This window comes from Lathyrus oleraceus, chromosome 3 (genome assembly GCF_024323335.1).
Source record: "Lathyrus oleraceus cultivar Zhongwan6 chromosome 3, CAAS_Psat_ZW6_1.0, whole genome shotgun sequence".
In the NCBI taxonomy this organism is placed as follows: Eukaryota; Viridiplantae; Streptophyta; class Magnoliopsida; order Fabales; family Fabaceae; genus Lathyrus; species Lathyrus oleraceus.
The window spans coordinates 26,894,904-26,922,084 of record NC_066581.1 but is presented as its reverse complement, the minus strand read 5'-3'; the positions used below and the strand labels follow the sequence as shown (position 1 = coordinate 26,922,084).

Here is a 27,181-nt window from a genome sequence, read left to right as displayed (position 1 = left end):
ACAAAAGGATTTATCAGATCACATGACATTTTCGTGTCTTTGGTAGCAGTGAAGTGTTGCTAGATACCGCTCACTATTTATTATGTTAAATATGTCATTTAATATAATTACCAATGTCGCGAGAACCTACATGGTCACACACAAAAGGAAGGATTGATGAGAGATAGAGTAAATAAGGAACACCGTAAGGTACAGTGCACTTAAGTTAATTGTAGAACAATTTAAGGTATGGTGCACTTAAGTAGAATACGAAATATGGCAAGATACCACGTGCTTAAGTGATTTTGGTATATCATAAGATATAAGCCACATACACTTAAGTGGAATTTTTAGCTTACAACCCACATAAGTGGTTCTATAAATAGAACCCTTGTACATAAGCATTTGATATATATGAAATTTCGTTTCTCTCTCTCTCTCTCTCTCTCTCTCTCTCTCTCTCTTTCTCTCTCTCTCTCTCTCTCTCTCTCTCTCTCTCTCTCTCTCTCTCTCTCTCTCTCTCTCTCTCTCTCTCACACACACACACACACACACACACACATACACACACACACTTAAAGCCTTCATTCGTAGCAGTTAGCACTGAGATTGAAGGAATCCGTTCGTGTGGACTGAGGAGAGGCGTTGTCACCATTCAACGTTCGTGATCACTCCTTAGATCTGCATCAAAGGTTTAATCGCCATAAGAGATAATAATTTTATCACTGATCATGTCCATTCGTAAGGATCACTAAAGGAGAAATTTTTAATTTCCGCTGCGTTTTGGATCGCTATTCTCCTTCACTAGCTTGGGTTGTCTTACCCTTACGTCGTCCCTTCTTATAGGGATGGAAATTTGACCCGTTTCCAGTAGGTACCCACAAAAATACCTATAATGGATAGGGTAAAAATCCGCAAAAATGGGTACATGCACAAACTCGGATAATTATTTATTTAAATAAGTGAGTATGGATTCGGGTATGGACACCTTAGTACCCACCCCTCCCCATACCCGTAAAATATATTTATTTATATATTTTAATTTATATTATCATATAAAAATAAAAGTCTATCAATTTTTAAGAATACGTCAATGTTAAACCATTACATATTTAATATAAGTGTTTGTTTATTTCTTAATTCAATAGTAAATTTTTTGAAAATTTTTAATGATCTTAAAAAGATAAAATGATATGATATTTTATACTTGATATATTTATTTTTATTATAAATGCGGGTAACAAATATGAGTATGGGCACTTACAAACCTAGAGGACACGAGTAGGGGTGTAAATGAGTCAGTTTGGGTTGGGTTTGGCCAAAGTCAAAATTCATACCACATAGACTATATTGAATTGGGTGAAATAAAATAACCACCCACAATATCATTGGGTCGGTTTGGATAAAACCATTGGGTTTGGTAGTGGGTCGCCCAATTCTTTTCCTTGTTTTATTGGATAATTGTAAATAATTTGACATTCTTTTTCAAAAAATGCTCCAATTATTTTTTTTCTTGAAAAATACTTTAACTGTATTAACGTTATTCTTTTAACATCAAATGTCTAAACATTATATAAAATTTATAATAAAAGTATTTGCAAAAATCAAATTTGTATTACGGTAGTACCCATGGACGGATCCAGGTGATGGCAGGGTGTGGCTATAGTCACACTAGTTTTTTAAAATATTTTATATATTATATATATACACTAATGATTATTATTAGAATAATTATTTTTTTTATATTATATATAAAAATACATGTTTATTAGAATAATTTATAAAAAATATGATTAACTCACATTTCTCTCTCTCACACACCATCTCTCATGCTTGTCTCTTCCTCTCATATTTATCAATCTTTAATTTTATTTCTCCAATTTTTTCACTTGGCTTGGTTGCATTTATTAATGGGTGGTTGAAAATCAAATGTAAAGTGAGTATATGGTGAAACTATGCTTTTGTTAGATGTGCTTCATTCTTTTGATTTTATCTTCATGTTATATATGATGGTTGAGATTTTTAGGATTTATAAATTATTTGAGTGTAACGCTACATAAGTGTGATCAAGATATTTTGAACGCTTTATCACTTGTCAATGCTACCAAACAAGAATTACAAGAAATAAAGAATGATGGATGAGAAGAACTTATATCTAAGATTATGGAAATTTGCAATAAGCATGATATTTATGTGCCTGATATGGAGGCACCATATGTGCAAGGGAAGAAACCTAGACGACATGCTACAACTTCTAGTGTTTCTAATTTGAATCATTATATGCATGATTGTTTGTTTAGTGTTTTAGATTTGCAATTACATGAGCTTAATGCTAGGTTTGATGAAGAGAATACTGAACTTTTACAATGTGTTTCATGTTTGAGTCCCTCATCGTTATTTGCAACTTTTGATGTGAAAACATTATTAAGGATGGTTGAGTTTTATCCAAATGATTTTGTAAATGTGTCGGAAGTTATGGTGCGAAATCAACTTCAAAATTATGTTAGAAATGTTCTATGTGACCTAAAGTTTGCAAATTTAAAAGGAATTTTAGATCTTTGTGCAAAACTTGTGGAAACAAATAAGTGCAACACATTCGATATGGTTTATAAGTTTCTGAATTTGACTTTAGTCTTACCGGTAGCAACTACAAGTGTGAAACGTAATTTTTCAGCTATGAAGTTTGTGAAGAGTCAACTATGTAACAAAATGAGTGATCAATGGTTAAATGATCGTCTTGTAACTTTTATAGAAAAAGATGGTCTTGGAACAATTAACAATGATGTTATTTTTAGTTCATTTTCAAGAAATGGATAGTAGACAATTTTCATTGTAAATGTACTTTATTAAACAATATTATTTCTTATTCTGAATATAATTTACTTCATACTTTTTTTCATATTTAGCCACATCAATATATAATGTCTGGATCCACCTCTGATAATACCTAGAACTAGAATTACGTAAATTACTAAAAACTTACTAGTATTAAAATCAAAATAATCAAAGTGTAATATTTGTTGGTGCAAAGGTAGAATAAACAGAAATATTCTATTAAGAGAATGACGGCTGCAAAACATGATAAAAGTTACAATGATTGTCACCCTATTTATAAGCTAGAACTAGGGTTACTAGAATAGGATAAAATACTAAAATACCCTCTAACAAACTTAGGGGCCAAGAAAATATTACAACTAATAAATATGAATTACTTCTAATACCATCCCTTAATTCATATTCCATCAAAACTTGTAACACCAATTCCATCCCTTAATCTGAGAAATTGATCAGTCTTGATAGCTTTTGTCAGAACATCTGCCAACTGTTTCTGAGTGCTGCAGTGTACAACTTCTAACACTCCCCTCTGAACTTGATGTCTCAGAAAGTGATACTTGGTCTCAATGTGCTTGCTTCTCCCATGCAACACTGGGTTTCTGGCAAGATTGATTGCAGACTTGTTGTCAATCATCAGCTTCAGAGGTTTGTTTACTTTAATCTTCAGATCCTGCAATAGATTCAGAATCCACACAGCTTGGCATGCAGTAACAGCACCTGCAATGTATTCAGCTTCACAAGTTGACAACGTCACAACAGGTTGCTTCTTGGAACACCAAGAAATGGGACCTCCCAGAAATTTGAATAAGTACCCAGACGTACTTCTTCTGTCAACTCTGTCTCCACACCAATCAGAATCTGAATAACTCAGAAGTTCTGACTCATCCTTTCTTCCAGAAGGAAATAATACTCCATACTTCAGAGTTCCCTTGATATACCTCAGAATCCTGACAGCAGCTTGGTAATGGGACCACTTAGGTTTACTCATGAACCTACTAACCATCCCAACTGAATAGCAAATATCAGGTCTGGTATTGCACAAATACCTCAGAGAACCAACCAACTATTTGAAGGTTGTAGCGTCCACATCCTTTCCATCAGAGTCAGAAATCAGTTTCTGATTTGTATCAGAAGGTGTGACAACAATCTTACAATTCTTCAGATTAAATCTCTTCAGAAGTTCTAATACATACTTGAGCTGATGCAAAATAATACCTTTCTCAGAGTATTTGAACTCCATCCCTAGAAAGTATGTCATTTTGCCTAGATCAGTCATTTCGAATTCATTCATCAGAACTTTCTTGAACTTGGCTATCTCCTGTTCAGAACTTCCAGTCAGCAGTATATCATCAACATATAAACATACCAGAGTCATATTTCCTTCAGAAGTATGCTGAACATAGACACCGTACTCCATCTCACATTTCTGAAAGCCTTGCTTCTTGAAAAATGAATCAATCTTCTGATTCCAAGCTCTGGGCGCTTGTTTCAATCCATATAGAGCTTTGTATAATCTGTACACCATCCCTTCCTGATTCTTTTTCACAAATCCAGGAGGTTGTGACACGTAAACTTCTTCTTCTAATGGACCGTTCAGAAATGCAGATTTTACATCTAAATGCATCAGAGGCCAATTCCTGTTAGCAGCTATTGCAATCACCATTCTGATTGTTTCATGTCTTGCTACAGGTGCAAACACTTCAGAGTAATCCAACCCAGGTTTCTGTAGAAATCCTCTGGCTACCAACCTTGCCTTATGTTTGCCAATTGAACTATCTGGCTTTAACTTCTGCTTGAAAACCCATCTGACGCTGATGGCTTTCTTATCTTTTGGAAGTTCTGTCAGCTTCCAAGTCTTGTTTCTCTCTATAGCATCAAGTTCTTCTTTCATGGCCTTCAGCCAGAGCTTCTGCTTAAGAGCCTCTTCTGTACTTATGGATTCAGAGTCTACTAACATGGCACACTGAATAACTTCTCCTTCAGAGTTTACTTCAGTGTCTTGCAGCATGTCAAATTCTGCATATCTTCTGGGGATGTTTCTGATTCTTTGTGGTCTCTGAATTTGTTCAGAGTCTTGAGCTTCAGAGTTTCTAGCTTCAGATGGTTGACTTCCTCCAGAGCTTTGACCATCTTCAGGGGTTGGCATATTTCCAGAGTCTGAATTGCCACCAGAATCTGGATTACCATCAGAGTCTGGGTCATCAGAGTCTGGATCATCAGAGTCACCTTCATCTTCTGAGTCTTCTCCAGAGTCAGAATCACTATCAAAATCAGAATCAACGTCAGAGTTTACTCCAACTTCAGAAATTCTTAACTCTGACCTTTCTTCAGAAGTTCTAACATCAGAATCAGATTGAGACTTATCCCAATTCCAAAATTTTGATTCCTTCATAATCACATCTCTGCTGAATTCAATTTTGTTGGTTTCGGGACAATAGAGCTTGTATGCACCTGTACTATGGTACCCTATCAGAATCATCACTTTGCTTCTATCATCCAGCTTCTGTCTTCTGGCTTCTGGAACATGTTTATAGCAAACAGAATCAAATACCTTCAGACGACTAACACTTTGCTTATCTCCAGTCCACTTCTGTATTGGAACTATTTCCTTTAACTTCTTCGTGATAAATACGGTGTAAATGTAAAATTAAGTGTAAAAAAATATCCAATACAGAAGTGGACTGGAGATAAGCAAAGTGTTAGTCATCTGAAGGTGTTTGGTTCTGTTTGCTATAAACATGTTCTAGAAGCCAGAAGACAGAAGTTGGATGATAGAAGCAAAGTGATGATTCTGATAGGGTACCACAGTACAGGTGCATACAAGCTCTATTGTCCAGAAACCAATAAAACTGAATTCAGCAGAGATGTGATTGTGAAGGAATCAAAATTTTGGAATTGGGATAAGTCTCAATCTGATTCTGATGTTAGAACTTCTGAAGAAAGGTCAGAGTTAAGAATTTCTGAAGTTGGAGTAAACTCTGACGTTGATTCTGATTCTGATAGTGATTCTGACTCTGGAGAAGACTCAGAAGATGAAGGTGACTCTGATGATCCAGACTCTGATGACCCAGACTCTGATGGTAATCCAGATTCTGGTGGCAATTCAGACTCTGGAAATATGCCAGACCCTGAAGATGGTCAAAGCTCTGGAGGAAGTCAACCATCTGAAGCTAGAAACTCTGAAGCTCAAGACTCTGAACAAGTTCAGAGACCACAAAGAATCAGAAACATCCCTAGAAGATATGCAGAATTTGACATGCTGCAAGACACTGAAGTAGACTCTGAAGGAGAAGTTATTCAGTGTGCCATGTTAGTAGACTTTGAACCCATAAGTACAGAAGAGGCTCTTAAGCAGAAGCTCTGGCTGAAGGCCATGAAAGAAGAACTTGATGCTATAGAGAGAAACAAGACTTGGAAGCTGACAGAACTTCCAAAAGACAAGAAAGCCATCAGCGTCAGATGGGTTTTCAAGCAGAAGTTAAAGCCAGATGGTTCAATTGGCAAACATAAAGCAAGGTTGGTAGCCAGAGGATTTCTACAGAAACCTGGGCTGGATTACTCTGAAGTGTTTGCACCTGTAGCAAGACATGAAACAATCAGAATGGTGATTGCAATAGCTGCTAACAGGAATTGGCCTCTGATGCATTTAGATGTAAAATCTGCATTTCTGAATGGTCCATTAGAAGAAGAAGTTTACGTGTCACAACCTCCTGGATTTGTGAAAAAGAATCAGGAAGGGATGGTGTACAGATTATACAAAGCTCTATATGGATTGAAACAAGCGCCCAGAGCTTGGAATCAGAAGATTGATTCAATTGTCAAGAAGCAAGGCTTTCAGAAATGTGAGATGGAGTACGGTGTCTATGTTCAGCATACTTCTGAAGGAAATATGACTCTGGTATGTTTATATGTTGATGATATACTGCTGACTGGAAGTTCTGAACAGGAGATAGCCAAGTTCAAGAAAGTTCTGATGAATGAATTCGAAATGACTGATCTAGGCAAAATGACATACTTTCTAGGGATGGAGTTCAGATACTCTAAGAAAGGTATTATTTTGCATCAGCTCAAGTATGAATTAGAACTTCTGAAGAGATTTATTCTGAAGAATTGTAAGATTGTTGTCACACCTTCTGATACAAATCAGAAACTGGATTCTGACTCTGATGGAAAGGATGTGGACGCTACAACCTTCAAATAGTTGGTTGGTTCTCTGAGGTATTTGTGCAATACCAGACCTGATATTTGCTATTCAGTTGGGATGGTTAGTAGGTTCATGAGTAAACCTAAGTGGTCCCATTACCAAGCTGCTGTCAGGATCCTGAGGTATATCAAGGGAACTCTGAAGTATGGAGTATTATTTCCTTCTGGAAGAAAGGATGAGTCAGAACTTCTGAGTTATTCAGATTCTGATTGGTGTGGAGACAGAGTTGACAGAAGAAGTACGTCTGGGTACTTATTCAGATTTCTGGGAGGACCCATTTATTGGTGTTCCAAGAAGCAACCTGTTGTGGCGTTGTCAACTTGTGAAGCTGAATACATTGCAGGTGCTGTTACTGCATGCCAAGTTGTGTGGATTCTGAATCTACTGCAGGATCTGAAGATTAAAGTAAACAAACCTCTGAAGCTGATGATTGACAACAAGTCTGCAATCAATCTTGCCAGAAACCCAGTGTTGCATGGGAGAAGCAAGCACATTGAGACCAAGTATCATTTTCTGAGACATCAAGTTCAGAGGGGAGTGTTAGAAGTTGTACACTGCAGCACTCAGAAACAGTTGGCAGATGTTCTGACGAAAGCTATCAAGACTGATCAATTTCTCAGATTAAGGGATGGAATTGGTGTTACAAGTTTTGATGGAATATGAATTAAGGGATGGTATTAGAAGTAATTCATATTTATTAGTTGTAATATTTTCTTGGCCCCTAAGTTTGTTAGAGGGTATTTTAGTATTTTATCCTATTCTAGTAACCCTAGTTTTAGCTTATAAATAGGGTGACAATCATTGTAACTTTTATCATGTTTTGCAGCCGTCATTCTCTTAATAGAATATTTCTGTTTATTCTACCTTTGCACCAACAAATATTAGCTAGGGTATTTTGGAGATATTAAAAAATTGGGACTATTGGATTTAATTGGGGGTGGTAGAAAGAAATCTCTCAACCAAGCCAACACATGAATCCATAAATACCTTAGTCTTAGAGTTGAGAGGATTCTCTAATTTTCTTTATAAAAAATCATATATAAAATTTCTCATTAAATACTCTAAATACCACAAACATCTCAACAAACACATGGTTATGTTTAAGTATTTTTTTTAACAGTACAATTATATTAAAATGATCCTAGATATTAATTTGTATATATATTGTCATGTTAGTTTTTAATACATCTTCATTACTATATAAGTTTAGGTTATTCTTACATACTTTAATGCACATATATTTTATTTGATTTTTTATTATAAAAAGTGTATATTTGAAAAAGAACGGAAGATACTTAAAAATCACCGTATGCTAAACTTTTTTGAGGTGATTTTGATCACTCAATTTTGATTTTTTTTTATAATAATTATATTTAAAAAAAAATCAAAAGAATCATATTTTTAGAAAAAAATACTAAAGTAACCATGTTTCAAACAAAAATATTTCGACCACAAGAGGAAGCGCAACAGGCAATGGCACATGCCTTCATAATTTGATCCAAGGCGCCATAGGGTGTGGCGCATGCAATCATGTCATGTAAGTGTCTATGGGGCATGCATCCTCTAAGAGCATGCGCCATAGTCAGTGGCTACTGTGTTGTTTTGAATTTTTTTATATAGTGCATCTCCTATCCATCATTTTTCACCCACCTTTTAATTCTCTCTAATTTATCTTCAAAATGATGCGTTATATTGTCAAGATAAATATCAATTTGATTTATTCAGCAGTAAAGCCTCTGATGAAGATCCGACTCTGAAACACGGAGACTTTCGAGCATCTTCAGTAGAGCTTGATTTGTTGGTTAGATGGAGATTTTGCAGATGGTGAAAATATCAGAAGAATTCAAACGCTTGTTATCGTGTACAACAACAATGGAGAAATTCGGTTTTGGGAGTCAATTAAAACTGACATTGATTGTCGTATTATGATGCATAGTTGTGAGGAAATTGTCCTGATGGTTGTAATTGCATATATATGTTGTTTAGTCATTGTATTTGTTTGTCTTGTTGTTTAGTTGTTATTTAAATTGTTGTTTAGTTGTTGAAACCGAATATTGTGATATTTATGAAATGAACGTTATTTTCAATCTAAAATAAAATGGTTACATAAAATGAATTACATATAAAAAGCAAGACTAAAAGTGGATTATTGAATTATGTTGTGGAGCTTGCTACAATATTGAGACAATTTGTACGATTATGTTCGGGTTGACGGCATGAACTACGTAATCTCACCATTTTGTTCGTCGTATCCATTTTGGTTTGAATATGTGTGCTGTTAGGGTAACCCTTTTTCTTTCTTTGCATATTTTCATTGTGTCAGACTATCTCCCCTTTGATATGCAGACCAATAATCCTCATTTGCTACCACCAGAAAGCTATTGTTGTAGATATTACATAATTTTATGACTTTATAAACGGCGGATAGTAAGTTGGAAGCGTCTTGTCGAGCCTTTGAACATGTCTCTGTGACATGTGACCATGGTATGCGGAAGGCTTGGAACTTTCACAATCGCACCAACCTCTATCTAGTTCAACTCGAAGTATCCCATTGCCTTCCCCTCTTTGTGGTCCATTGCCTCATCTACGTTGAACCAGCCTTTACAACGGTCAAACATTGTGACCACTTATGGGTTAGCTTTGAAAGTTTCCTCCTTAATGAATTTCATTGAAGTTTCACTAAACAACTTCTATGATTGTAACATTAGACTTCATTTTAAATGTTTGATCTCAAACTGTAACCCTAACCTAAAATAGGTTGTTTTCACCAAAGAGGATATCGGTAGGTTTTTGATGCCTTTGAAGACAGAGTTCATTGATTCCACGAGATTTGTTGTCATGTGGCCTCATCATTGACCATTGTCGAATTCCCTAGTCCACTTCTCCTATGGAATATTTCGATCCATCTTATTGCATCTGCATTTGTCAATTTGGTCTCTTTGTGGTAGTGTTTGAAGGAATATCCTGTTAATGCATACCGTGCATTCACAACCTTCTTCCGTAGCGTCTTGTCTTTGATCTCCCGCATGAAATTTTGAGTGATGTGTCTAATGTAGTAGACATGCATAACAGGAGGATCTTGCCAGCCGATATCAAGGTTTTTATAAGCACTCTTAATAGAGAGATAGATTTATGAAATGAAGCATAAGTTAGGCTGAGGAGTAACATGTAATCGGAGATATTTTAGGAAGCAATCTCCCCTTTAACCAGAGCGAGGGCGATTGTAAAAATGTTCATGTTGTCATCTTGTGTCACTGCCATGAGTAGTGTTCCTTTTTATTTCCTATACAATCATGTTCCATCAATTTGTACAATAGGTTTACATAACGCAAAACCTTTGATGTAGGGTTTATATGCTCAGAAGAGTCGGTGGAATATTCCATTTCCACTAACACGAGTCATGTCTGGGGTATATGTCAATAGGGTCTCAAATGCACAATAGCCCCCAGAGCAAAATGCTTAAGTTCCATCAGGTATTGTAGAAGTTTTTTGTACGAATCCTCCCAATTTCTGAATATCCGTTCAACCGCCTTAGTCCTAGTTATCCATGCATTCCTGTACGAGAGACTATAATTGTATCAATTAACGATATGCGAGATTATTGTACTTGAGGTTCAATGACGGATCCTTGCTAATGACAGACAAAATTTCATCGCGTATTAACTAGGGTTCAACTGTTGTGTCACGTCTATGTAGTTCTTTGTGTGAAAATGCACAAAAGGGTACTTGTTCATTTTATTCTTGCGCTTTTTTGCTCCAAGCATGGGGTTGGTTGAGAATGTTGTCACTTACCCCCGTCAATGGGAATAGCTTCACATTCCCTTACGCAAAAAAGTAAGTTTTTCTTATTTATTCCCCTTGCTTACTTTATATTACAACTAACTATAAATAATTTAGTTTTACTCTTTTCTATTTAGGTGGTCTGATTTATGGATGAACTACAACAAATGTCTCAAACACGTTATAACGGTATGTTATAGTGACATATATTTTAATGCATTTTAGTTGTAATCTAACAACAATAACACGTTTTTGTATGTAGTGAATTGCATAATATTATAAAATTGGGTGGTAATATTTTGAAAATTAGTGTTTTAAATTCTTCACAACATAGTACATTTGTTCTAAGCTGCATAATTTTTTTGTGGATCCAGAGATGTATCTCCAGACACACCTTTTAATTATTAAAAAAAATACACATGACTATCCAAATATACATTTCCAAATAGACCCTTATTTTTTGAAATTAAAAAGGAGGATCGGGAGATGCATCTCTGAAGTTTGTCCTGGTTTATGATAGGGTTTGTAAGGTCCTTGCTGATTTACAATTTCTATAAATAGGGTCTCTCATTCCATTTTTATAATAAAAATGGAATGAATCCCTATCCCCATCTTGCATTTATGTATTTTAATGATGCAAATCCCCCACTTCAGTTTAGGGTCTCCGGAAACATATTTCTCGTCGATCTGAAATTCAAATTGAATACTCTCTTGTGATATCCAAAAAATAAAAGAGTTGTCTAGCTCGAGTATCATTCACCATTGATTGACTATGAAGGGAAGATATAGTTCATCATGCTTGAACTGAAGATGAATGATGATTTAAAGGTTATGTGGAGTACCTTTTACCGTTACTTAACAAATGGTTCGATTGAAGTGGATGCGACGATTCAAATATCAGATGAAGATATTATAAAGATGTTGCAACGTCCTAAACCACCTGTTTGTAATGACATGTAATGTTAAATTTGTGTTAACGTTAACAATTATATATGTAATGTTTATTTTGATGTTAATGTATGTTATTTTTCCATTCTGCCGATGTTTCATTATGTTTCTAGTTTGGACTAGAAGATCATATTCCGGAGTTACATCTATGAAACGTTCACTGAATATTGAACTAAGATTTTTTACGAACATGCATCTTTGGATTAACCTTTAAAACATACGGAGATGTGTCTTCGGACTAAACTCATATGAGGCTTGTGTGAAAATTCAATTGAGACGTTTTATGGTGACGGGGAAGAACACATAAGGATGGAAAGAACAACTCCTTTTTAAAAGGTAATTGAAAAATTGAGGCAAATGACAAGTGAGAATTTCGTAGACAACGTAGATAAGTCGGTATTTCTCCAACAAATGAATGCATTCCTCATCTCCTTAAAGTGTCATTCTTTTCTCACAAAGAAAATAACAAACACCTTAAGTTTAAACATAACATAATTAGAAACAACATAAAGTATAGTTCTAGAAGATACACAAGTACTAAAAAGAAAATATAATAGGCGCATTTCTAAAGTATGATTGTGCTTCTCAAGAGACAATGATAAGGTTTTACATATCTTTAGTGACAAAATTGAACCACTATCATGAACAAACATATGAAGAAATATCCTAATACTCCAAATATATAATTTGATAAGAGAAAAAAAAAACAATTGCTCTTATAAAAAATTGTGAAGATGGTCCTAATGTGAACATTTGTTAGTTTTAAATTTGTTGAATTTAGTCAAAAACCGAGACGATTAGTCTTTCCAAAGATGATAATTATGGATGAGTTTGTTTTTGAATATGTTAAAAATGAAGTATTTATATATTTTGTTAGTGTGAATTATTCAAGATTTAAAGTTCCTATTCATGTCATTGTTGCTCAAGATTGCATATTTTTGTATAATGATGAGAAAGAGAAATTGAAGAGCATATTGTCTACAAATAAACAAATGATTTCTGTTACCATTAATTGTTGGATATCGGTACAAAATTTAAATGACATGTGTTTGAGTTAAATAAAAAAATATTAAGCTTTAATCTGATTTTAGATCACAATGGATAAACAATTGGTAAAGGCTTAGAGACATCCTTGAAAGACATCCTTGAAAGAATGGGAATTAAAAGATTTGTTGTGTAATTGTTGATAATGAAAGTGCTAATAATATTGCTCTCACGTATCTAATTAGAAGAATGAGTGATTGGGGCGGTCGTACTTTGTTAAATGAGGAGTTCATGCATATGAGGTGCTCAATAATTACTGTACATGCATCATTCCAACCATTGTTTCCTCTAATAAAATATGAGAGTACAACATTATTAACAATTACATTATCAATTGTTATACAATAAACTTTTCTGATCCCCCACTATTACTATTTCAAGCATGAGCCTTTAAGAACTTACCAATTGTTTTTCCCCTCTGATACAAAATCATTTTTAAACTCAATATATATTAACTTATCCAACTCTTACCACTCATCAATGTAATGACAAATGTGCACATGTAATTCAAATCTTGTATATATGTCAAATAATCTATCGTAAAAGAAACAATTTGCTTATTTGAAGACCATATGCTCTTTGAATTCTCTTTCACATTATTATACAAAAGGGTGCAATATTTAACCACTCTAACACGAGTAGAAAATTTAAATCTAAGACAAACCACAATAACATGATACTTAAGTCCTTCATTTTCAATATGTTTAACAGAAAACTCATCCATAATTATCATCTCTACAATGACTAATCGTATAAGTTCTTGATTAAATTTAACAAATTCAAAACTAACAGTCTTATTAGGGTTATCTTCACAATCTTTCCCTAGACCAATTTTTTTTGTCTCTTATCGAATTTCTTATTGAGACTAAGATGTTTGTTTATGTTAATGATTATATTCCTAGAGCTAGTGCATGCATAAACTTTATTACTAAAGATGCATATCACCTTATCATTGTCACATGTGAAGTATAGTCGGGCTTTATAAAAGAATCTATAAGATTTTCTCTCTGTACTTGTTTATTTTTTGAAATTGTATCTTTTGTTGTTCTTAGTTTTGTCGGTGTTTAAGCCTGAGGTGTTTGTTTTTCTCCTTGTGATGAAAGAATAATACTCAAAGGAGGAGGAATAAAATCCACTTGTTTGAAAATATACGACTTCTGTAGGTCTGCTTATCACACTATCATTTGTCATTTGTCTCAATTTCCAATTACCTCTAGAAAAAGTTAACACTAACACTCATCATAGATAAAAATAAGCAATGTGTTTAACCATCAATGTTTAAACAATTATAGATAGATTATACACTAATTTCATATGGTATATTTCAAAATAATTGTATTATAATATGTTAAGTATTCTTACATAGCTTAATGCACATATACTTTATTTGATTTTTTATTATAAAAAGTGTATATTTGAAAAAGAACGGAAGATACTTAAAAATTCATTGTATGCTAAACTTTTTGAGGTGATTTTGATCATTCAATTTTGAATTTTATTTTTCAATAATCATTTTTTTTTAAACTCAAAATAATCATATTTAAAAAAAAACTAAAATAACCATGTTTCAAATAAAAAAAATCTGACCACAAAATGAGGCGCCACAGGCAGTAATGCATGTCCTCATAATTTGAACCAAGGCGTAATAGGGTATGGCGCATGCATTCATGTCATGTCACTGCTTATGACGCATGCATTCATGTCATGTCACTGCTTATGACGCATGCATGCATCCTCTAAGAGTATGCGCCACAACCAGTAGCTACTAATTTGTTTTGGGTTTTTTATATATAGTGGATCCCCTCCCCATCATTTTTCATCCATCTTTTAATTCTTGGATTCAATTTCTCTTTAAAATGACGTGCTATATTGTCAAGAGAAATGTTAATTTGATTTATTCAGTAGTAAAATCTCTGATGATTATCCAACTCTAGAACACGAAGACTTTCGAGCATCTTCATAGAAGCTTGATTCGTTATGGTGTACAACGACAATGGAGAAAGTCATTTCTGGAAGTCAGTTAAAACTGACACTGATTTTCGTATTATGGTGCATAGTTGTGACGAAATTATCTAGATGGTTGTAATCACATAGATATGTTGTTTAGTCATTGTATTTGTTTGTCTTGTTGTTTAGTTGTTGTTTATTTTTTTTTTTTAAATTGTTGTTTAGTTGTTTAAATTATTGTAATTGAATATTGTGATATTTATGAAATAAATGTTGTTTTCAATATCAAATTAAATGGTTACATAAAATGAATTACATATAAAATGAAGGACTAAAAGTGGATTATTGAATTATGTTGTGGGGCTTGATCCAACATTGAGACCGTTTGTACGATTGTGTGTCGGTTGACAGCATGAACTACATTATCTCACCATTTTGTTTATCGTATCCATTTCGGTTCGAATACGCGTGTTGTTAGGATGACCCTTTTTTTTATTCGCATATTTTCATTGTGTCAAACTGCCTCCCCTTGATATGCAGGTCAATAATCCTCATTTGCAACCAGCAGAAAGTTATTATTGTACATATTGCATAAGTTTATGACTTTATAAACGGCGGATAGTAAGTTGGAAGGGTCTTGCCGAGCCTTTGAATATGTCGCTATGACATGTGAGCAAGGCATGCGGAAGACTTGGAACTTTTTGCAACTACACCAACCTCTATCTAGTTCGACTCGATAATATCCCCTTGGCCTTCCATCATTGTGGTCCATTGTCTCATCTACATTGAATCAACCTTTACAACGGGAAAACGTTGTGACCACATGTGTGTTAGCTTTGGAAGTTTCCTCCTTAATGAATTTTGTTGAAGTTTCACTAAACAACTGCTCGATTTGTAACACTGAACTCCATTTTAAATGTTTGATCTCAAACACTAGCCCAACCTAAAATAGGTTGCTCTCACCAAAGAGGTTATCGGTATATTTTTGATGCCTTTGAAGACAAAGTTCATTGATTCCACGAGATTTGTTGTCATGTGGCCCCATCGTTGACCATTGTGGAATGTCCTAGTCCACTTCTTCAATGGAGTATTATAGATCCACCTTAATACATCTGCATTTGTCAATCTGATCTCTTCACGATAGTGTTTGAAGGAATGTTTTGTTAATGTATACCCTACATTCACAACCTTCTTCTGAAACGTCTTATCTTTGATCTCCCGCATAAAATTTTGAGCAATGTGTTTAATGCAGTAGGCAAGCGTAGAAGGAGGAACTTTTCAGCCGTTATCAAGGTTTTTATAAGCACTCTCAATAAATATATGTATTTCTGAAATCAAGCATAACTTAGGATAAATAGCAACATGTAATCGGGGATTTTTTAGAAAAAACTCCATCCACCAGCAGTATCCCCTTCAACCAGAGCGAAGGCGATTGGAAAAAAGTTGATGTTGCCATCTTGTGACACTTCCATGAGTAATGTTCCTTTATATTTCCTGTACAACCATATTCCATCAGTTTGTATAATAGATTTACATAACTCAAAACCTTTGATGCATGGTTCATACGCCCAGAAGCGTCGGTGGAATATTCCATTTCCACTAACACGAGTCTTATCAGGGGTATATGTCTACAGGGTCTCGAAAATTGCAACCGTCCCTAGAGGATAATGCTTAAGTGCCACCAGGTATTGTGGAAGTTCTTTGTACGGATCCTCCCAATTTTTAAATACTCTTTCAATCGCCTTAGTCCTAGCTATCCATGCCTTCCTGTACGAGGGAGTATAATTGTATCGTGTAATGATATGCGAGATTATTGTACTCACCTTTAATGACGGATCCTTGCTAATGACAGACAAAATTGCATTGCATATTAACTGGGGTTCAACTATTTTGTCTCATCTATATAATTCTTTGTGAAAAAATGCACAAAATGGTGCTTGTTCATTTTATTCTTGCGCTTTTTTTCTCCAAGCATGGGGTTTGTCATGAATGTTGTCACTCGCCACCGTCAATGGGAACAACTTCACATTTCCTTATGCAACAAAGTAAGTTTATCTCATTTATTCCACTTGCTTACGTTATACTAAAACTAACTATAAATAATTTATGTCTACTCTTTTCGGTTTAGGTGGTCTGATCTAGGGATGAACTACAACAAATGTCTCACATACTCTATAACGATCTGTTCTAGTGACATATGTTGTGATGAATTTTAGTTGTAATCTAACAATGTTGGTTCTATGTGTTGGCAGCAATTTTGATAAAACCTAGAGTGTTCACAAGTTGTCACAAGTGTTGTCTTGACAAAAGACAACATGTACTTGCAGGGTGTTTAAAATATGAATATGCAGGATTTTACTGAGATGCCAGACCCGATGTCATGACATTTGTATACAGAACATTCAGTCTGAATGTTATGTATTATGTGATTGCGTTTTTTATGCTAATCTATGTATGATTGATGTAACGATTGAATGCGCCCTCAATCAGTAATTACAACCAGATTGAATTATTTTCCAACGAGATATAATCAGCTGTCATGAGAAGATATGAATGGAAAATAGTTTTAGGGTTTTATGATGTCCAAGCCCAGCCAAACACTTCTATATAAAGGACATGGAAAACCTGGTTTTATACACAAGAAATAACGAACGAAATATTGAGAGAGAATAAGGGTTTCAGTCTTGTGTGGTCGTGTGTATTGTGAGCCATTCATTCATCCATAGATGATTGAATTGGACTGATTTTTGAGTTGTAATTTATTCACTCTAAGCTTTGAAGCATGAGTGTGCGTTTACTTGATTGAAGCTTTTAAGCAAGATCAAGTATGTGTCTTTGAAGAGTGTCTTCTTTTCATTGTAATTCTTGTTTATATCACTGTTGTGATTGAGGGGGAGTGAGTAGGATCTCATATCTAAGAGTTCTTAGGTAGAAGTCACACAGGTAGAGATTAGGTGAAAAGACTGTAACTTGAAGTTGTTTACTGAGAGTCTTTGAACTAATTCTGTTTAGTGGATTTCCTTCCTGGCTTGGTAGCCCCTAGACGTAGGTGAGTTTGCACCGAACTGGGTTAACAATTGCTTGTATCTCTTGCATTACTGTTCTTTATCTTTTATCCTGTTTGTATTGTTCAGATATTAGTGTCATGACATTACCTTCGACATCTCATATCTGATACCAGAATTTCAATTGGTATCAAAGAAGGCATCCTGCTCTGGTTCTGGGTGAGATCTAGGGACGTTACTTTCTGGTACTATGGATAGAGACGGAGGATCTGTTCACACGCCACCTATTCTGGATGGATCTAACTATGACTATTGGAAACCTTGAATGGTAACCTTCTTAAAATCTTTGGATAATAAGGCTTGGAAGGCTGTTTTAACAGGATGGGAACATCCAGTTATTACTAAGGAAGGAGAAGCTACAACTGATAAGAAGGCTGAGGAACAATGGACCAAGGAGGAGGATGATATAGCCCTTGGGAACTCTAAAGCATTGAATGCTATATTCAATGGGGTTGATAAGAACATCTTCAGATTGGTAAACAACTGTGAGATGGCTAAAGATGCTTGGAATATTCTCAAAACCACTCATGAAGGCACCTCTAGAGTGAAGATGTCTAAACTGCAGCTACTCACTACCAAGTTTGAAAATTTGAGGATGAAATAAGATGGAAATATTCATGAATTTCATATGAATATCCTTGAAATTGATAATGCCTCGGGAGCCCTGGGTGAGAAGATGTCAGATGAAAAACTAGTGAGGAAAATACTCAGGTCACTTCCTAAGAGATTTGCCATGAAAGTGACAGCCATAGAAGAGTCTCAAGACATTTACAATATGAGAGTGGATGAGCTAATTGGATCCCTACAAACATTTGAGTTGGGAATCTGTGATGGATCTGAAAAGAAAGTCAAAAGCATAGCCTTCATGTCAAACACTAAAGAGAAAGAGGAAGAAAGTGGCCAAGATACTGATAAAGATCTGGCAAATGATGTAGCATTACTGGGAAGACAGTTCAACAAACTTCTGAAAAAGATGGATGTAAGGTCTAAGTATAATGTCAAGAACATCTCATCTGACATCAGTAGGTCCAATAATGTTGGAAGAAGAACAAGATCTGATGAAAAGTCCAAAGAAGGAAAAGGAGTTCAGTGCCATGAATGTGATGGGTATGGACACATTAGAGATGAATGTGGGACCTACCTCAAGAAACAAAAGAAGAGTCTTGCTGCTACTTGGTCTGATAAAAGTGAAATAGAAGAGTCTACAAATCTTGTGACTGCCTTGACTGGAAGATGGGGTTCTGATAAAGACTCAAGTGATGATGAAGTAACCTTTGATGAGTTAGCCACTACCTACAGAAAGTTGTGTCACAGAAGTGAAGAAGTATGTCAACAAGTTGAAAGTCAGAAGAAAGTGATAACACAATTGGAGAATAAGAAGGCAGAACACTTGGAAACCATCTCTAAGTTGAAGGTTGAAGCAGTGTTCTTGAATTCCAAACTGGATGAGATGACAAAGTATGTCAGAATGCTAAACAATGGATCTGACACCTTAGACAAAATTCTCCAGACTGGACAAATGGCAAGAGATAAAATTTGGCCTTGGGTTCAATGATTCCAAACCTGAGTGTAGTCACACTGGTAGCAAACCAAAGATGTCACATCATATGTCACAACATCATAAGGGAAGACAGCAGAAAGGAAAACACCAAAGATGGAGATGTCATTACTGTGGAAAATTTGGTCACATAAAACCATTTTGCTTTAAATTATATGGCTATCCTAGTCCTTCTCATCATCAACCTAGACCCAAACATCACATCATTGTAAATAGAAAACAATGGGTTCCTAGGACTGGTGTTACTAACCTAATAGCTCACACCTCCTTCAGAGTTTCAGCCAAAGAAGACTGGTATTTTGACAGTGGATACACATGACTGGAAACAAAAACCTGCTAACTGACCTTCATCCTCATGCCACCAGCTATGTAACCTTTGGTGATGGAGCAAAGGGTGAAATCAAGGGGATTGGAAAGCTAAACTGCCCTGGAGTCCCTAACCTTGGCAATGTCCTACTTGTTAAGGGATTGACTACAAACCTAATAAGCATCAGTCAACTATGTGACCAAGGTCTAACTGTAAACTTCACAAAAACTGAATGTTTGATTACTAATAAAGAAAATGAAGTGATCATGAAAGGAGTCGGGTCTAAGGACAACTGCTATATGTGGAGTTCTCAAGAAAATGGTTATTCATCAATGTGTACTCTAGCCAAAGAAGAAGAAGTGAAGATATGGCATCAAAAATGGGGCCATCTGCATCTTAAAGGAATGAAGAGGATTATATCTGTTGAAGTTGTCAGAGGAATTCCAAACTTGAAGATTGATGAAGGAAGAGTTTGTGGGGAGTGTCAGATTGGAAAACAGACAAAGATGTCACATCAGAAGCTAGAACATGACACCACTTCCAGAGTGCTGGAACTTCTCCATATGGACTTGATGGGACCCATGCAGGTGGAAAGTCTTGGTGGGAAGAAGTATGCTTATGTAGTGGTGGATGACTTCTCCAGATACACCTGGGTCAATTTTATAAGAGAAAATCTGATGTATTTGAAGTCTTCAAAGATCTTTGTCTAAGACTTCAAAGAGAAAAAGAAAGTCAGGTTATCAGAATCGGAAGTGATCATGGAAAAGAATTTGAGAACAACAAATTTGCTGGATTCTGTGCATCAGAGGGAATTAGTCATGAGTTCCCATCTCCCATTACTCCTTAGCAAAATGGTGTGGTAGAAAGGAAAAATAGAACTCTCCAAGAATCAGCCAGAGCTATGATTCATGCTAATAAATTACCCTACCACTTATGGGCTGAAGCTATGAACACAGCCTGCTATGTTCACAACAGAGTAACCTTGAAGAAAGGGACTCCTACTACCTTATATGAAGTCTGGAAAGGGAGAAGATCTACAGTCAAATACTTCCATGTGTTTGGTAGTAAATGTTATATCTTGACTGATCGTGAACAAAGAAGGAAGATGGATCCCAAGAGTGATGAAGATATATTTCTGGGCTACTCAACAAACAGCAGATCATTTAGAGTCTTTAATTCCAGAACAAAAGTAATGATGGAATCTATCAATGTTGTGGTTGATGATCAATAGACTGATGTCACAGACGATGTTGAGACATCCCTAAATGATCCCCCAGTTGATTTTCCAGACAAAAGTAATGAGAGTGAACTCACTCAAGCTGAACCTGAAGCTGACAAAATTAATAAGGGACCCTTTATCAGAATTCAGAAGGATCATCCTAAAGATCTCATTATAGGAGACCCAACAAAAGGGGTCACCACTAGATCAAGGGAAGTGATCTCACATGGTTGTTTTGTGTCCAAGATTGAGCCTAGGAATGTCAAGGAAGCCTTGACTGATGAATTCTGGATCAATGCCATGCAGGAAGAGTTAGGCTAATTCAAAAGAAATGAAGTATGGGAACTGGTTCCAAGACCTGAAGGAATAAATGTCATTGGAACAAAGTGGGTGTACAAGAATAAATCTGATGAACAAGGGGTGGTTACTAAAAATAAAGCAAGATTAGTAGCATAAGAATACACTCAAGTTGAAGGAGTTGACTTTGATGAAACATTTGCCCTTGTAGCTCGCCTTGAGTCCATTAGACTATTGCTTGGAGTGGCATGTATTCTGAAGTTTAAACTGTTCCAAATGGATGTACAAAGTGCCTTCTTGAATGCCTACTTAAATGAGAAAGTGTATGTTGAACAACCTAAAGGGTTTACAGATCCAAATCTTCCAAAGCATGTGTATAAGTTGAGGAAAGCCCTCTATGGTTTGAAACAAGCTCCTAGGGCTTGGTATGATAGACTCACAGTGTTTCTCATTAACAATGGATACAGGAAGGGAGGCATTGACAAGACCCTATTTGGGAAGAATGAAGGAGGAAAACTCATGGTGACTCAAATATATGTGGATGATATTGTGTTTGGTGGGATGTCAGATCAGATGGTAGAACATTTTGTTAAACAAATGCAGTCTGAATTTGAAATGAGCCTTGTTGGAGAGCTGGCCTATTTTCTTGGGCTACAAGTCAAGCAGATGGAAGATTCTATCTTTCTATCTCAAAGCAAATATGCCAAAAACATTATTAAGAAGTTTGGCATGGAGAATGCAAGTCATAAAAGGACACCTGCTTCTACACACTTGAAAGTCTCCAAAGATGAACATGGTGTTAGTGTAGATCAAAGTCTCTACAAAAGCATGATAGGAAGTCTGCTATATCTCACAGCAAGCAGACCTAACATTGCCTTTGTTGTAGGTGTTTGTGCTAGATATCAAGCTGAACCAAAAGTCAGTCACATAAACCAAGTGAAAAGGATATTGAAATATATCAATGGCACCAGTGACTATGGGATGATGTACACTCATGGATCTGGATATGTGCTGACTGGATACTATGATGCTGACTGGGTTGGAAATGCTGATGATAGTAAAAGCACATCAGGAGGATGTTTCTTCTTGGGGAACAACTTAATATCATGGTTTAGTAAGAAAGAAAAGTATGTGTTTATGTCCACTGATGAACCTGAATACATAGCAGTTAGTTGTTCTCAACTGGTTTGGATGAAACAGATGTTGACTGAATACAATGTCACGCAAGATGTCGTGACATTGTACTGTGACAACCTGAGTGCTATAAATATTTCTAAGAATCCTATTCAGCACAGCAGGACAAAACATATTGATATTCGTCATCATTTTATTAGAGAACTAGTGGAAGAGAAAATCATAGCCCTGGAGCATGTTACTACTGAAATGCAATTAGCTTATATATTTACAAAGGCTTTGGATGCTAATCAATTTGAATGTCTAAGAGGGAAATTAGGGATTTATATCTATGAGAATTTATAGCAATTAATTTGGAGTGGAAAAGGTAATAAAAATATTGTCTCCCCACTTAAAAGAAAGTGCCCCATTTATGGTAAATCATCACCTAGTATTGGAACTTCCATCTATAGCATTTTCACACGCAACCTCTGCTCAAACATTTCCACCTTCCTTCAACTTCATCAACCTTCTCTGCTAGGGCAACAAAAATATTTCCACAAGAACAACAAGATGTCACAACATCCTTCACCATCTGGTTCCAAAAACACCAAACCTGCGCACAAAGCCAGAACGCCCTCTATGGACTTTCTTAATGAAGACATTTTGGAAGTGATTCCCCTGTCAGTCATCCCAGGTGACGCTCCTGGTTCATCCTCCACTGCAGGCTATACTCAAGGTAACAATTCTAATAACACTAGCTCTAAGTATGACATGCATCATACTGATCGTGTCATTAGAAATCTTGTCACGAGGATCCTTAATGAAGGACACTCTGTAAAGGGAGTTTCTACTCCTCTATCGAGAAGGGACCCCTCTCCTGAGGTTGGACCTCACAGTGAGAAAGATGATGAGTTATCTAGGTCTGAAAAAGATATAGCTGCTGAATGATTGTGCTCTTTAGGGCAAACCTTGCCTAGTAAGAAATCTGTAGATGCTTCTCAGTCTAAGAAGCATGACTCTGCTAAGAAGGTGATTGATCTGGAAGATGAGAGCTTGGATGATGAAGATGATAGCTTGCTTCATCACTTGAAGCCAAGTGTTGCTAAGAGGATGAAGACTAGAAAGGGTAGGTTTGTGGCTGAGATGATGACAACCAAAACTGCTAAGAAGGCTACTGGTGTAGGCCCCCCAAAGTCTTGGAGTAAAGTGGAGGTAAAGAAGAGAAAAGTAAGAGAAAGTTCTGATTCAGATGAAGATGTTGAAGACGATGTCCCTGACATCTCTCCTGTTAAAAGGTCAACTGTTAGAAAATCCCCTGCTAAAGTTGATGTTGTACACTTGGATAATATTTCCTTCCATCTTGAAGATGGAGCAGCAAAATGGAAGTTTGTAATCCAAAGGAGAGTGGTTGTGGAAAGAGAACTGGGCAAGGATGTTGTGGAGGTTAAAGAGGTCATGGACCTGATTAAATCTGTTGGTTTAATGAAAACTGTTAGTGGGTTATCTCAGTGTTTTGAAGGTCTGGTTAAAGAATTTGTGGTGAACATCCCTGAGGACATTGCTGATAAAAACAACAAAGAGTTTTATAAGGTGTTTGTTAGAGGGAAGTGTATCAAGTTTTCTCCAACTGTGATTAATAAGTTCCTAGGAAGAGGAACAGAAGGTGCTTGTGAACTAGAGGCCACAGACAATGAGGTATGTAGGGAAATAACTGCTAGACAGGTCAAGGAGTGGCCTAGCAAGAAGCATCTCCCTGCTGGAAAGCTAACTGTGAAATATGTTATCTTGCACAAGATAGGGTCAGCAAACTGGGTACCAACCAATCACATCTCTACAATCTCAAATGCTCTTGGAAGGCTCATATTTTCTATTGGAACCAAGCTTAATTTTGATTATGGTAGATTCATGTTTGAACAAATTGTCAAACATGCTTCTACAAATGCAGTGAAGCTGCCCATAGCTTTTCCCTCAATGATTTGTGGGATAATCCTGAGCCAGCAACCTGGAATTCTGAGCACAAGTGATATTTCTAGTAGAATAAAACCTCCCCTGTCAGTTCATTACAAATTATTTGAAGGCAGTCATGTCAATGACATTGTCATGACATCTGCTGTGAAGAAGCCAGCCTCTCAAGGTGGTCTGATTACTGAATTGAAAGAAACTTGTAAGGAATTAGAGACTGGGATAAGGGTAGCTAAAGCCAGGAAAGAAGCTCTGGAGATTCTGGTTAATAGCTTGGAGCAAGCTGATAGAGATAATGTTGGACAAGCCAAGGAAACAAAAGCCCATACCTCTAATGAGAGGTCTAAATCTCAAGATAAATCAAGTGGCAGTTCTGGTTCTGAAGTTGATGAAGATGCTAGCTCCTCTGACTGAGTTTTGTTGAAGATTGTTCCCCACTTTTATGATGATGTGCTGTTCTGGATGTTCATGTTTTGATGTTTTTTTGGCAGTCATGTTTTGATGCCTTGATGTATTTCTTGGGTTCTTTGTGATTTCTCTAGATTCTTTTTATCTCAGCTTGTTAAGCTGTGTATAATTGTGGTTCTGTAACACCTAATATTATGTTTTGACATTCTCTTTGACTAATAGACATTTATTTTGTCTCATTGGTCTCTTTGGTCTCTTTTTGGCTAAAAAGGGGGAGAAGTAGCTAAAGGAGCTATGTTATAAACAGATGACAGATGATGTTGAAAAGGATGTTGTGTGTAGTACAGGTGATGTTAAAGGTGATGTCATATGGGGTGATGTATGTTACAGGTGTTGTTGAAAGAGATGTATGTGTTGAACAGACTGAGGGGGAGAAGAAGCACATATGTGTTTAATATGTGTTTACTAGTTGCTATTATAGCTAGTAAATGTGTGGTTTATTACTTCTGCTGCTAAACAGCTGATGTGATTCTTTTACTCTTGTGAACAAATTGTCTGATGTATGTTTTCGCCAAAATTTGCCAAAGGGGGAGTTTGTTGGTTCTATGTGTTGGCAGCAATTTTGGTAAAACCTAGAGTGTTCACAAGTTGTCACAAGTGTTGTCTTGACATAAGACAACATGTACCTGCAGGGTGTTTAAAATGTGAATATGCAGGATTTTACTGAGATGTCAGACCCGATGTCATGACATCTGTATACAAAACATTCAGTCTGAATGTTATGTATTGTGTGATTGCGTTTTTTATGCTAATCCATGTGTGATTGATGTAATGATTGAACGCGCCCTCAATCAGTAATTACAACCAGATTGAATTATTTTCCAACGAGATATAATCAGCTGTCATGAGAAGATATGAATGGAAAATAGTTTTAGGGTTTTATGATGTCCAAGCCCAGTCAAACACTTCTATATAAAGGACATGGAAAACCTGGTTTTATACACAAGAAATAACGAACGAAATATTGAGAGAGAATAAGGGTTTAAGTCTTGTGTGGTCGTGTGTATTGTGAGTCATTCATTCATTCATAGATGATTGAATTGGACTGATTTTTGAGTTGTAATTTGTTCACTCTAAGCTTTGAAGCATGAGTGTGTGTTTACTTGATTGAAGCTTTTAAGCAAGATCAAGTATGTGTCTTTGAAGAGTGTCTTCTTTTCATTGTAATTCTTGTTTATATCACTGTTGTGATTGAGGGGGAGTGAGTGGGATCTTATATCTAAGAGTTCTTAGGTAGAAGTCACACGGGTATAGATTAGGTGAAAAGACTGTAACTTGAAGTTGTTTACTGAGAGTCTTTGAACTAATTCTGTTTAGTGGATTTCCTTCCTGGCTTGGTAGCCCCTAGACGTAGGTGAGTTTGCATCGAACTGGATTAACAATTGCTTGTGTCTCTTGCATTATTGTTCTTTATCTTTTATCCTGTTTGTATTGTTCAGATATTAGTGTCGTGACATTACCTTCGACATCTCATATCTGATACCAGAATTTCAAGCAATGTAACACGTCTTTTTGTATGTAACAAACTGCATAATATTATAAAATCGGGTGGTAATATTTTGATAATTTGTGTTTTAAATTCTGTGCAATATAATACATTGGTTCTAAGTTGCATAATCTTTGTGTGGATCCAGAGATGTATCTCCTGACACACCTTTTAATCATTAAAAAAATGAAATACGGGACTATCCAGATATACATATCTGGATAGACACTTATTTTTCGAAATGAAAAGGGAGGACCCGGAGATGCATCTCTGAATTCTGTCCTGATTTATGATAGGGTTTGTAAGGTCCTTACTGATTTATAATTTCTATAAATAGGGTCTCTCATTCCATTTTTTTTACAAAAACTAGAATTAATCCTTATCCCTGTCATGCATTTGTGTACTTTAATGGCGCAAATCCCCCACTTCAGTTTTGGGTCTCCGATAACATACTTCTCGTCGATCTAAAATTCAAACTGAATACTCTATTGTGATATCAAAAAATCGAAGAGTTGTTAAGCTCGAGTATCGTTCACCCTTGATTGACAACGAAGGGAAGATACAACTCACGATGCTTGAACTGAAGACGGATGATGATTTAAAGGTTATGTGGAGTATCTTTTATCGTTGCTCAAAATGGATGCGACGATTCAAATATATGACGAAGATGTTAGAAAGATGTTGCAACGTCCTGAGCCACTCGTTTGTAGTGACATGTAATGTTAAATTTATGTTAACGTTAACAATTATCTATGTAATGTTTATTTCGATATTAATGTATGTTATTTTTTCATTCTGCTTGATGTTTGTAGTTTGGGCTAACAGATCATATTCCGGAGTTACATCTCTGAAACGTTCATTGAATGTTGAACTATGAATTTTTACGAAGATGCATCTCCGGGTTAACCTTTAAAACATACGGAGATGCATCTACAGACTAAATTTAATAGAATAAGGGTTTCTCAA

The 27,181-nt window shown here is 35.9% G+C and overlaps 1 pseudogene; it reads left to right on the top strand.

Moving 5' to 3' along the window:
* Positions 1-899: 899 nt before the first annotated feature.
* Positions 900-2,815, top strand: LOC127129468 (uncharacterized; annotated as a pseudogene).
* The last annotated feature ends 24,366 nt before the right edge of the window (positions 2,816-27,181 follow it).